Here is a 12,385-nt window from a genome sequence, read left to right as displayed (position 1 = left end):
TTAACCCCTGACAAGCTCGTGCCCCTTTGTCAGTCTGGTGCCAGGGTTTGAAACCCCACTCCCTGCCATGCTGTAGAAGAAAAGATTTTTTCTCAGACATGATGTTTTGGACTATACATACCTTCCAAGTCACCTAATCCTGAACCTAACCTCAGTGAAGAAGTAAGAAAAACCTATTCTGAGAGGATTTTTGGAGGACAAATGACTGAAGAGGAAAAAGAAAAATGTTTTGTGCAAGCTGGGTGATTTCCTTAACTGTCTGGACCTCATCTTGGTGAGGGGGGGTGTGCTCCCACTCCTAAAAACAATAGGTGAGACTATATTTCAAAGAGCCATAAAGCTACGGACAATTTCGGAAAAGCATGGATCCACAGCCATTCAGGAGCAAAACAAAGGCTAACTCCGCCCACCTGCTCTATTTAAGAGGACCTGCTTCTTCCAACTCACTCACTCACCTTGCAGCCCTGTCATACGGAGGCACAATTAAACAGAAGGCAATCAGACCCGGATTTTGGACAAAGGATTTTTATTCCATCCAAGCTCTCATGCACAAGGGATATACAAACAAAATGTGCTCAGTTCAGCATCTGAAGAAGGACCAGGAAGTCCGAAATATAATGCATTACTCTGGGCAACAAGTGATACCAGGAGGAGCCTGAAAAATATCCTGCAAAGAAAAGACAAGGCTACTTACCTGAGGAAATAGAGGAAATGTTCCTGCAAAGAAAAAAGAAGAGGAGACAAAATTGAAAATACAAGTTATCCAGGACGATGAGAGCCTAATTTTTGAATATGTAAGTCCATTTATTCTAATTTTTGAGTGTGGGGCGGATGATTCTGGCTTTCTGGACGGAGGGAAGGCCTATGCACTTGAAGTTCACCGCCTTTGGCGGTGAATTTCTAATCTTTAACCCCTGACAAGCTCGTGCCCCTTTGTCAGTCTGGTGCCAGGGTTTGAAACCCCACTCCCTGCCATGCTGTAGAAGAAAAGATTTTTTCTCAGACATGATGTTTTGGACTATACATACCTTCCAAGTCACCTAATCCTGAACCTAACCTCAGTGAAGAAGTAAGAAAAACCTATTCTGAGAGGATTTTTGGAGGACAAATGACTGAAGAGGAAAAAGAAAAATGTTTTGTGCAAGCTGGGTGATTTCCTTAACTGTCTGGACCTCATCTTGGTGAGGGGGGGTGTGCTCCCACTCCTAAAAACAATAGGTGAGACTATATTTCAAAGAGCCATAAAGCTACGGACAATTTCGGAAAAGCATGGATCCACAGCCATTCAGGAGCAAAACAAAGGCTAACTCCGCCCACCTGCTCTATTTAAGAGGACCTGCTTCTTCCAACTCACTCACTCACCTTGCAGCCCTGTCATACGGAGGCACAATTAAACAGAAGGCAATCAGACCCGGATTTTGGACAAATGATTTTTATTCCATCCAAGCTCTCATGCACAAGGGATATACAAACAAAATGTGCTCAGTTCAGCATCTGAAGAAGGACCAGGAAGTCCGAAATATAATGCATTACTCTGGGCAACAAGTGATACCAGGAGGAGCCTGAAAAATATCCTGCAAAGAAAAGACAAGGCTACTTACCTGAGGAAATAGAGGAAATGTTCCTGCAAAGAAAAAAGAAGAGGAGACAAAATTGAAAATACAAGTTATCCAGGACGATGAGAGCCTAATTTTTGAATATGTAAGTCCATTTATTCTAATTTTTGAGTGTGGGGCGGATGATTCTGGCTTTCTGGACGGAGGGAAGGCCTATGCACTTGAAGTTCACCGCCTTTGGCGGTGAATTTCTAATCTTTAACCCCTGACAAGCTCGTGCCCCTTTGTCAGTCTGGTGCCAGGGTTTGAAACCCCACTCCCTGCCATGCTGTAGAAGAAAAGATTTTTTCTCAGACATGATGTTTTGGACTATACATACCTTCCAAGTCACCTAATCCTGAACCTAACCTCAGTGAAGAAGTAAGAAAAACCTATTCTGAGAGGATTTTTGGAGGACAAATGACTGAAGAGGAAAAAGAAAAATGTTTTGTGCAAGCTGGGTGATTTCCTTAACTGTCTGGACCTCATCTTGGTGAGGGGGGGTGTGCTCCCACTCCTAAAAACAATAGGTGAGACTATATTTCAAAGAGCCATAAAGCTACGGACAATTTCGGAAAAGCATGGATCCACAGCCATTCAGGAGCAAAACAAAGGCTAACTCCGCCCACCTGCTCTATTTAAGAGGACCTGCTTCTTCCAACTCACTCACTCACCTTGCAGCCCTGTCATACGGAGGCACAATTAAACAGAAGGCAATCAGACCCGGATTTTGGACAAAGGATTTTTATTCCATCCAAGCTCTCATGCACAAGGGATATACAAACAAAATGTGCTCAGTTCAGCATCTGAAGAAGGACCAGGAAGTCCGAAATATAAATGCATTACTCTGGGCAACAAGTGATACCAGCAGGAGCCTGAAAAATATCCTGCAAAGAAAAGACAAGGCTACTTACCTGAGGAAATAGAGGAAATGTTCCTGCAAAGAAAAAAGAAGAGGAGACAAAATTGAAAATACAAGTTATCCAGGACGATGAGAGCCTAATTTTTGAATATGTAAGTCCATTTATTCTAATTTTTGAGTGTGGGGCGGATGATTCTGGCTTTCTGGACGGAGGGAAGGCCTATGCACTTGAAGTTCACCGCCTTTGGCGGTGAATTTCTAATCTTTAACCCCTGACAAGCTCGTGCCCCTTTGTCAGTCTGGTGCCAGGGTTTGAAGCCCCACTTCCTTCCATGCTGTAGAAGAAAAGATTTTTTCTCAGACATGATGTTTTGGACAATACATACCTTCCAAGTCACCTAATCCTGAACCTAACCTCAGTGAAGAAGTAAGAAAAACCTATTCTGAGAGGATTTTTGGAGGACAAATGACTGAAGAGGAAAAAGAAAAATGTTTTGTGCAAGCTGGGTGATTTCCTTAACTGTCTGGACCTCATCTTGGTGAGGGGGGGTGTGCTCCCACTCCTAAAAACAATAGGTGAGACTATATTTCAAAGAGCCATAAAGCTACGGACAATTTCGGAAAAGCATGGATCCACAGCCATTCAGGAGCAAAACAAAGGCTAACTCCGCCCACCTGCTCTATTTAAGAGGACCTGCTTCTTCCAACTCACTCACTCACTCACCTTGCAGCCCTGTCATACGGAGGCACAATTAAACAGAAGGCAATCAGACCCGGATTTTGGACAAAGGATTTTTTATTCCATCCAAGCTCTCATGCACAAGGGATATACAAACAAAATGTGCTCAGTTCAGCATCTGAAGAAGGACCAGGAAGTCCGAAATATAATGCATTACTCTGGGCAACAAGTGATACCAGGAGGAGCCTGAAAAATATCCTGCAAAGAAAAGACAAGGCTACTTACCTGAGGAAATAGAGGAAATGTTCCTGCAAAGAAAAAAGAAGAGGAGACAAAATTGAAAATACAAGTTATCCAGGACGATGAGAGCCTAATTTTTGAATATGTAAGTCCATTTATTCTAATTTTTGAGTGTGGGGCGGATGATTCTGGCTTTCTGGACGGAGGGAAGGCCTATGCACTTGAAGTTCACCGCCTTTGGCGGTGAATTTCTAATCTTTAACCCCTGACAAGCTCGTGCCCCTTTGTCAGTCTGGTGCCAGGGTTTGAAACCCCACTCCCTGCCATGCTGTAGAAGAAAAGATTTTTTCTCAGACATGATGTTTTGGACTATACATACCTTCCAAGTCACCTAATCCTGAACCTAACCTCAGTGAAGAAGTAAGAAAAACCTATTCTGAGAGGATTTTTGGAGGACAAATGACTGAAGAGGAAAAAGAAAAATGTTTTGTGCAAGCTGGGTGATTTCCTTAACTGTCTGGACCTCATCTTGGTGAGGGGGGGTGTGCTCCCACTCCTAAAAACAATAGGTGAGACTATATTTCAAAGAGCCATAAAGCTACGGACAATTTCGGAAAAGCATGGATCCACAGCCATTCAGGAGCAAAACAAAGGCTAACTCCGCCCACCTGCTCTATTTAAGAGGACCTGCTTCTTCCAACTCACTCACTCACTCACCTTGCAGCCCTGTCATACGGAGGCACAATTAAACAGAAGGCAATCAGACCCGGATTTTGGACAAAGGATTTTTTATTCCATCCAAGCTCTCATGCACAAGGGATATACAAACAAAATGTGCTCAGTTCAGCATCTGAAGAAGGACCAGGAAGTCCGAAATATAATGCATTACTCTGGGCAACAAGTGATACCAGGAGGAGCCTGAAAAATATCCTGCAAAGAAAAGACAAGGCTACTTACCTGAGGAAATAGAGGAAATGTTCCTGCAAAGAAAAAAGAAGAGGAGACAAAATTGAAAATACAAGTTATCCAGGACGATGAGAGCCTAATTTTTGAATATGTAAGTCCATTTATTCTAATTTTTGAGTGTGGGGCGGATGATTCTGGCTTTCTGGACGGAGGGAAGGCCTATGCACTTGAAGTTCACCGCCTTTGGCGGTGAATTTCTAATCTTTAACCCCTGACAAGCTCGTGCCCCTTTGTCAGTCTGGTGCCAGGGTTTGAAACCCCACTCCCTGCCATGCTGTAGAAGAAAAGATTTTTTCTCAGACATGATGTTTTGGACTATACATACCTTCCAAGTCACCTAATCCTGAACCTAACCTCAGTGAAGAAGTAAGAAAAACCTATTCTGAGAGGATTTTTGGAGGACAAATGACTGAAGAGGAAAAAGAAAAATGTTTTGTGCAAGCTGGGTGATTTCCTTAACTGTCTGGACCTCATCTTGGTGAGGGGGTGTGTGCTCCCACTCCTAAAAACAATAGGTGAGACTATATTTCAAAGAGCCATAAAGCTACGGACAATTTCGGAAAAGCATGGATCCACAGCCATTCAGGAGCAAAACAAAGGCTAACTCCGCCCACCTGCTCTATTTAAGAGGACCTGCTTCTTCCAACTCACTCACTCACCTTGCAGCCCTGTCATACGGAGGCACAATTAAACAGAAGGCAATCAGACCCGGATTTTGGACAAAGGATTTTTATTCCATCCAAGCTCTCATGCACAAGGGATATACAAACAAAATGTGCTCAGTTCAGCATCTGAAGAAGGACCAGGAAGTCCGAAATATAATGCATTACTCTGGGCAACAAGTGATACCAGGAGGAGCCTGAAAAATATCCTGCAAAGAAAAGACAAGGCTACTTACCTGAGGAAATAGAGGAAATGTTCCTGCAAAGAAAAAAGAAGAGGAGACAAAATTGAAAATACAAGTTATCCAGGACGATGAGAGCCTAATTTTTGAATATGTAAGTCCATTTATTCTAATTTTTGAGTGTGGGGCGGATGATTCTGGCTTTCTGGACGGAGGGAAGGCCTATGCACTTGAAGTTCACCGCCTTTGGCGGTGAATTTCTAATCTTTAACCCCTGACAAGCTCGTGCCCCTTTGTCAGTCTGGTGCCAGGGTTTGAAACCCCACTCCCTGCCATGCTGTAGAAGAAAAGATTTTTTCTCAGACATGATGTTTTGGACTATACATACCTTCCAAGTCACCTAATCCTGAACCTAACCTCAGTGAAGAAGTAAGAAAAACCTATTCTGAGAGGATTTTTGGAGGACAAATGACTGAAGAGGAAAAAGAAAAATGTTTTGTGCAAGCTGGGTGATTTCCTTAACTGTCTGGACCTCATCTTGGTGAGGGGGTGTGTGCTCCCACTCCTAAAAACAATAGGTGAGACTATATTTCAAAGAGCCATAAAGCTACGGACAATTTCGGAAAAGCATGGATCCACAGCCATTCAGGAGCAAAACAAAGGCTAACTCCGCCCACCTGCTCTATTTAAGAGGACCTGCTTCTTCCAACTCACTCACTCACCTTGCAGCCCTGTCATACGGAGGCACAATTAAACAGAAGGCAATCAGACCCGGATTTTGGACAAAGGATTTTTATTCCATCCAAGCTCTCATGCACAAGGGATATACAAACAAAATGTGCTCAGTTCAGCATCTGAAGAAGGACCAGGAAGTCCGAAATATAAATGCATTACTCTGGGCAACAAGTGATACCAGCAGGAGCCTGAAAAATATCCTGCAAAGAAAAGACAAGGCTACTTACCTGAGGAAATAGAGGAAATGTTCCTGCAAAGAAAAAAGAAGAGGAGACAAAATTGAAAATACAAGTTATCCAGGACGATGAGAGCCTAATTTTTGAATATGTAAGTCCATTTATTCTAATTTTTGAGTGTGGGGCGGATGATTCTGGCTTTCTGGACGGAGGGAAGGCCTATGCACTTGAAGTTCACCGCCTTTGGCGGTGAATTTCTAATCTTTAACCCCTGACAAGCTCGTGCCCCTTTGTCAGTCTGGTGCCAGGGTTTGAAGCCCCACTTCCTTCCATGCTGTAGAAGAAAAGATTTTTTCTCAGACATGATGTTTTGGACAATACATACCTTCCAAGTCACCTAATCCTGAACCTAACCTCAGTGAAGAAGTAAGAAAAACCTATTCTGAGAGGATTTTTGGAGGACAAATGACTGAAGAGGAAAAAGAAAAATGTTTTGTGCAAGCTGGGTGATTTCCTTAACTGTCTGGACCTCATCTTGGTGAGGGGGGGTGTGCTCCCACTCCTAAAAACAATAGGTGAGACTATATTTCAAAGAGCCATAAAGCTACGGACAATTTCGGAAAAGCATGGATCCACAGCCATTCAGGAGCAAAACAAAGGCTAACTCCGCCCACCTGCTCTATTTAAGAGGACCTGCTTCTTCCAACTCACTCACTCACTCACCTTGCAGCCCTGTCATACGGAGGCACAATTAAACAGAAGGCAATCAGACCCGGATTTTGGACAAAGGATTTTTTATTCCATCCAAGCTCTCATGCACAAGGGATATACAAACAAAATGTGCTCAGTTCAGCATCTGAAGAAGGACCAGGAAGTCCGAAATATAATGCATTACTCTGGGCAACAAGTGATACCAGGAGGAGCCTGAAAAATATCCTGCAAAGAAAAGACAAGGCTACTTACCTGAGGAAATAGAGGAAATGTTCCTGCAAAGAAAAAAGAAGAGGAGACAAAATTGAAAATACAAGTTATCCAGGACGATGAGAGCCTAATTTTTGAATATGTAAGTCCATTTATTCTAATTTTTGAGTGTGGGGCGGATGATTCTGGCTTTCTGGACGGAGGGAAGGCCTATGCACTTGAAGTTCACCGCCTTTGGCGGTGAATTTCTAATCTTTAACCCCTGACAAGCTCGTGCCCCTTTGTCAGTCTGGTGCCAGGGTTTGAAACCCCACTCCCTGCCATGCTGTAGAAGAAAAGATTTTTTCTCAGACATGATGTTTTGGACTATACATACCTTCCAAGTCACCTAATCCTGAACCTAACCTCAGTGAAGAAGTAAGAAAAACCTATTCTGAGAGGATTTTTGGAGGACAAATGACTGAAGAGGAAAAAGAAAAATGTTTTGTGCAAGCTGGGTGATTTCCTTAACTGTCTGGACCTCATCTTGGTGAGGGGGTGTGTGCTCCCACTCCTAAAAACAATAGGTGAGACTATATTTCAAAGAGCCATAAAGCTACGGACAATTTCGGAAAAGCATGGATCCACAGCCATTCAGGAGCAAAACAAAGGCTAACTCCGCCCACCTGCTCTATTTAAGAGGACCTGCTTCTTCCAACTCACTCACTCACCTTGCAGCCCTGTCATACGGAGGCACAATTAAACAGAAGGCAATCAGACCCGGATTTTGGACAAAGGATTTTTATTCCATCCAAGCTCTCATGCACAAGGGATATACAAACAAAATGTGCTCAGTTCAGCATCTGAAGAAGGACCAGGAAGTCCGAAATATAAATGCATTACTCTGGGCAACAAGTGATACCAGCAGGAGCCTGAAAAATATCCTGCAAAGAAAAGACAAGGCTACTTACCTGAGGAAATAGAGGAAATGTTCCTGCAAAGAAAAAAGAAGAGGAGACAAAATTGAAAATACAAGTTATCCAGGACGATGAGAGCCTAATTTTTGAATATGTAAGTCCATTTATTCTAATTTTTGAGTGTGGGGCGGATGATTCTGGCTTTCTGGACGGAGGGAAGGCCTATGCACTTGAAGTTCACCGCCTTTGGCGGTGAATTTCTAATCTTTAACCCCTGACAAGCTCGTGCCCCTTTGTCAGTCTGGTGCCAGGGTTTGAAGCCCCACTTCCTTCCATGCTGTAGAAGAAAAGATTTTTTCTCAGACATGATGTTTTGGACAATACATACCTTCCAAGTCACCTAATCCTGAACCTAACCTCAGTGAAGAAGTAAGAAAAACCTATTCTGAGAGGATTTTTGGAGGACAAATGACTGAAGAGGAAAAAGAAAAATGTTTTGTGCAAGCTGGGTGATTTCCTTAACTGTCTGGACCTCATCTTGGTGAGGGGGGGTGTGCTCCCACTCCTAAAAACAATAGGTGAGACTATATTTCAAAGAGCCATAAAGCTACGGACAATTTCGGAAAAGCATGGATCCACAGCCATTCAGGAGCAAAACAAAGGCTAACTCCGCCCACCTGCTCTATTTAAGAGGACCTGCTTCTTCCAACTCACTCACTCACTCACCTTGCAGCCCTGTCATACGGAGGCACAATTAAACAGAAGGCAATCAGACCCGGATTTTGGACAAAGGATTTTTTATTCCATCCAAGCTCTCATGCACAAGGGATATACAAACAAAATGTGCTCAGTTCAGCATCTGAAGAAGGACCAGGAAGTCCGAAATATAATGCATTACTCTGGGCAACAAGTGATACCAGGAGGAGCCTGAAAAATATCCTGCAAAGAAAAGACAAGGCTACTTACCTGAGGAAATAGAGGAAATGTTCCTGCAAAGAAAAAAGAAGAGGAGACAAAATTGAAAATACAAGTTATCCAGGACGATGAGAGCCTAATTTTTGAATATGTAAGTCCATTTATTCTAATTTTTGAGTGTGGGGCGGATGATTCTGGCTTTCTGGACGGAGGGAAGGCCTATGCACATCCTGAACCTAACCTCAGTGAAGAAGTAAGAAAAACCTATTCTGAGAGGATTTTTGGAGGACAAATGACTGAAGAGGAAAAAGAAAAATGTTTTGTGCAAGCTGGGTGATTTCCTTAACTGTCTGGACCTCATCTTGGTGAGGGGGGGTGTGCTCCCACTCCTAAAAACAATAGGTGAGACTATATTTCAAAGAGCCATAAAGCTACGGACAATTTCGGAAAAGCATGGATCCACAGCCATTCAGGAGCAAAACAAAGGCTAACTCCGCCCACCTGCTCTATTTAAGAGGACCTGCTTCTTCCAACTCACTCACTCACCTTGCAGCCCTGTCATACGGAGGCACAATTAAACAGAAGGCAATCAGACCCGGATTTTGGACAAAGGATTTTTATTCCATCCAAGCTCTCATGCACAAGGGATATACAAACAAAATGTGCTCAGTTCAGCATCTGAAGAAGGACCAGGAAGTCCGAAATATAAATGCATTACTCTGGGCAACAAGTGATACCAGGAGGAGCCTGAAAAATATCCTGCAAAGAAAAGACAAGGCTACTTACCTGAGGAAATAGAGGAAATGTTCCTGCAAAGAAAAAAGAAGAGGAGACAAAATTGAAAATACAAGTTATCCAGGACGATGAGAGCCTAATTTTTGAATATTTAAGTCCATTTATTCTAATTTTTGAGTGTGGGGCGGATGATTCTGGCTTTCTGGACGGAGGGAAGGCCTATGCACTTGAAGTTCACCGCCTTTGGCGGTGAATTTCTAATCTTTAACCCCTGACAAGCTCGTGCCCCTTTGTCAGTCTGGTGCCAGGGTTTGAAGCCCCACTTCCTTCCATGCTGTAGAAGAAAAGATTTTTTCTCAGACATGATGTTTTGGACTATACATACCTTCCAAGTCACCTAATCCTGAACCTAACCTCAGTGAAGAAGTAAGAAAAACCTATTCTGAGAGGATTTTTGGAGGACAAATGACTGAAGAGGAAAAAGAAAAATGTTTTGTGCAAGCTGGGTGATTTCCTTAACTGTCTGGACCTCATCTTGGTGAGGGGGGGTGTGCTCCCACTCCTAAAAACAATAGGTGAGACTATATTTCAAAGAGCCATAAAGCTACGGACAATTTCGGAAAAGCATGGATCCACAGCCATTCAGGAGCAAAACAAAGGCTAACTCCGCCCACCTGCTCTATTTAAGAGGACCTGCTTCTTCCAACTCACTCACTCACTCACCTTGCAGCCCTGTCATACGGAGGCACAATTAAACAGAAGGCAATCAGACCCGGATTTTGGACAAAGGATTTTTATTCCATCCAAGCTCTCATGCACAAGGGATATACAAACAAAATGTGCTCAGTTCAGCATCTGAAGAAGGACCAGGAAGTCCGAAATATAATGCATTACTCTGGGCAACAAGTGATACCAGGAGGAGCCTGAAAAATATCCTGCAAAGAAAAGACAAGGCTACTTACCTGAGGAAATAGAGGAAATGTTCCTGCAAAGAAAAAAGAAGAGGAGACAAAATTGAAAATACAAGTTATCCAGGACGATGAGAGCCTAATTTTTGAATATGTAAGTCCATTTATTCTAATTTTTGAGTGTGGGGCGGATGATTCTGGCTTTCTGGACGGAGGGAAGGCCTATGCACTTGAAGTTCACCGCCTTTGGCGGTGAATTTCTAATCTTTAACCCCTGACAAGCTCGTGCCCCTTTGTCAGTCTGGTGCCAGGGTTTGAAACCCCACTCCCTGCCATGCTGTAGAAGAAAAGATTTTTTCTCAGACATGATGTTTTGGACTATACATACCTTCCAAGTCACCTAATCCTGAACCTAACCTCAGTGAAGAAGTAAGAAAAACCTATTCTGAGAGGATTTTTGGAGGACAAATGACTGAAGAGGAAAAAGAAAAATGTTTTGTGCAAGCTGGGTGATTTCCTTAACTGTCTGGACCTCATCTTGGTGAGGGGGTGTGTGCTCCCACTCCTAAAAACAATAGGTGAGACTATATTTCAAAGAGCCATAAAGCTACGGACAATTTCGGAAAAGCATGGATCCACAGCCATTCAGGAGCAAAACGAAGGCTAACTCCGCCCACCTGCTCTATTTAAGAGGACCTGCTTCTTCCAACTCACTCACTCACCTTGCAGCCCTGTCATACGGAGGCACAATTAAACAGAAGGCAATCAGACCCGGATTTTGGACAAAGGATTTTTATTCCATCCAAGCTCTCATGCACAAGGGATATACAAACAAAATGTGCTCAGTTCAGCATCTGAAGAAGGACCAGGAAGTCCGAAATATAATGCATTACTCTGGGCAACAAGTGATACCAGGAGGAGCCTGAAAAATATCCTGCAAAGAAAAGACAAGGCTACTTACCTGAGGAAATAGAGGAAATGTTCCTGCAAAGAAAAAAGAAGAGGAGACAAAATTGAAAATACAAGTTATCCAGGACGATGAGAGCCTAATTTTTGAATATGTAAGTCCATTTATTCTAATTTTTGAGTGTGGGGCGGATGATTCTGGCTTTCTGGACGGAGGGAAGGCCTATGCACTTGAAGTTCACCGCCTTTGGCGGTGAATTTCTAATCTTTAACCCCTGACAAGCTCGTGCCCCTTTGTCAGTCTGGTGCCAGGGTTTGAAACCCCACTCCCTGCCATGCTGTAGAAGAAAAGATTTTTTCTCAGACATGATGTTTTGGACTATACATACCTTCCAAGTCACCTAATCCTGAACCTAACCTCAGTGAAGAAGTAAGAAAAACCTATTCTGAGAGGATTTTTGGAGGACAAATGACTGAAGAGGAAAAAGAAAAATGTTTTGTGCAAGCTGGGTGATTTCCTTAACTGTCTGGACCTCATCTTGGTGAGGGGGGGTGTGCTCCCACTCCTAAAAACAATAGGTGAGACTATATTTCAAAGAGCCATAAAGCTACGGACAATTTCGGAAAAGCATGGATCCACAGCCATTCAGGAGCAAAACAAAGGCTAACTCCGCCCACCTGCTCTATTTAAGAGGACCTGCTTCTTCCAACTCACTCACTCACTCACCTTGCAGCCCTGTCATACGGAGGCACAATTAAACAGAAGGCAATCAGACCCGGATTTTGGACAAAGGATTTTTATTCCATCCAAGCTCTCATGCACAAGGGATATACAAACAAAATGTGCTCAGTTCAGCATCTGAAGAAGGACCAGGAAGTCCGAAATATAATGCATTACTCTGGGCAACAAGTGATACCAGGAGGAGCCTGAAAAATATCCTGCAAAGAAAAGACAAGGCTACTTACCTGAGGAAATAGAGGAAATGTTCCTGCAAAGAAAAAAGAAG

This window comes from Oryzias latipes, chromosome 9 (assembly GCF_053564925.1).
Source record: "Oryzias latipes strain Hd-rR chromosome 9, Olatipes_Hd-rR_3.1".
Classification (NCBI taxonomy): domain Eukaryota; kingdom Metazoa; phylum Chordata; class Actinopteri; order Beloniformes; family Adrianichthyidae; genus Oryzias; species Oryzias latipes.
This window is presented reverse-complemented; position numbering follows the sequence as displayed.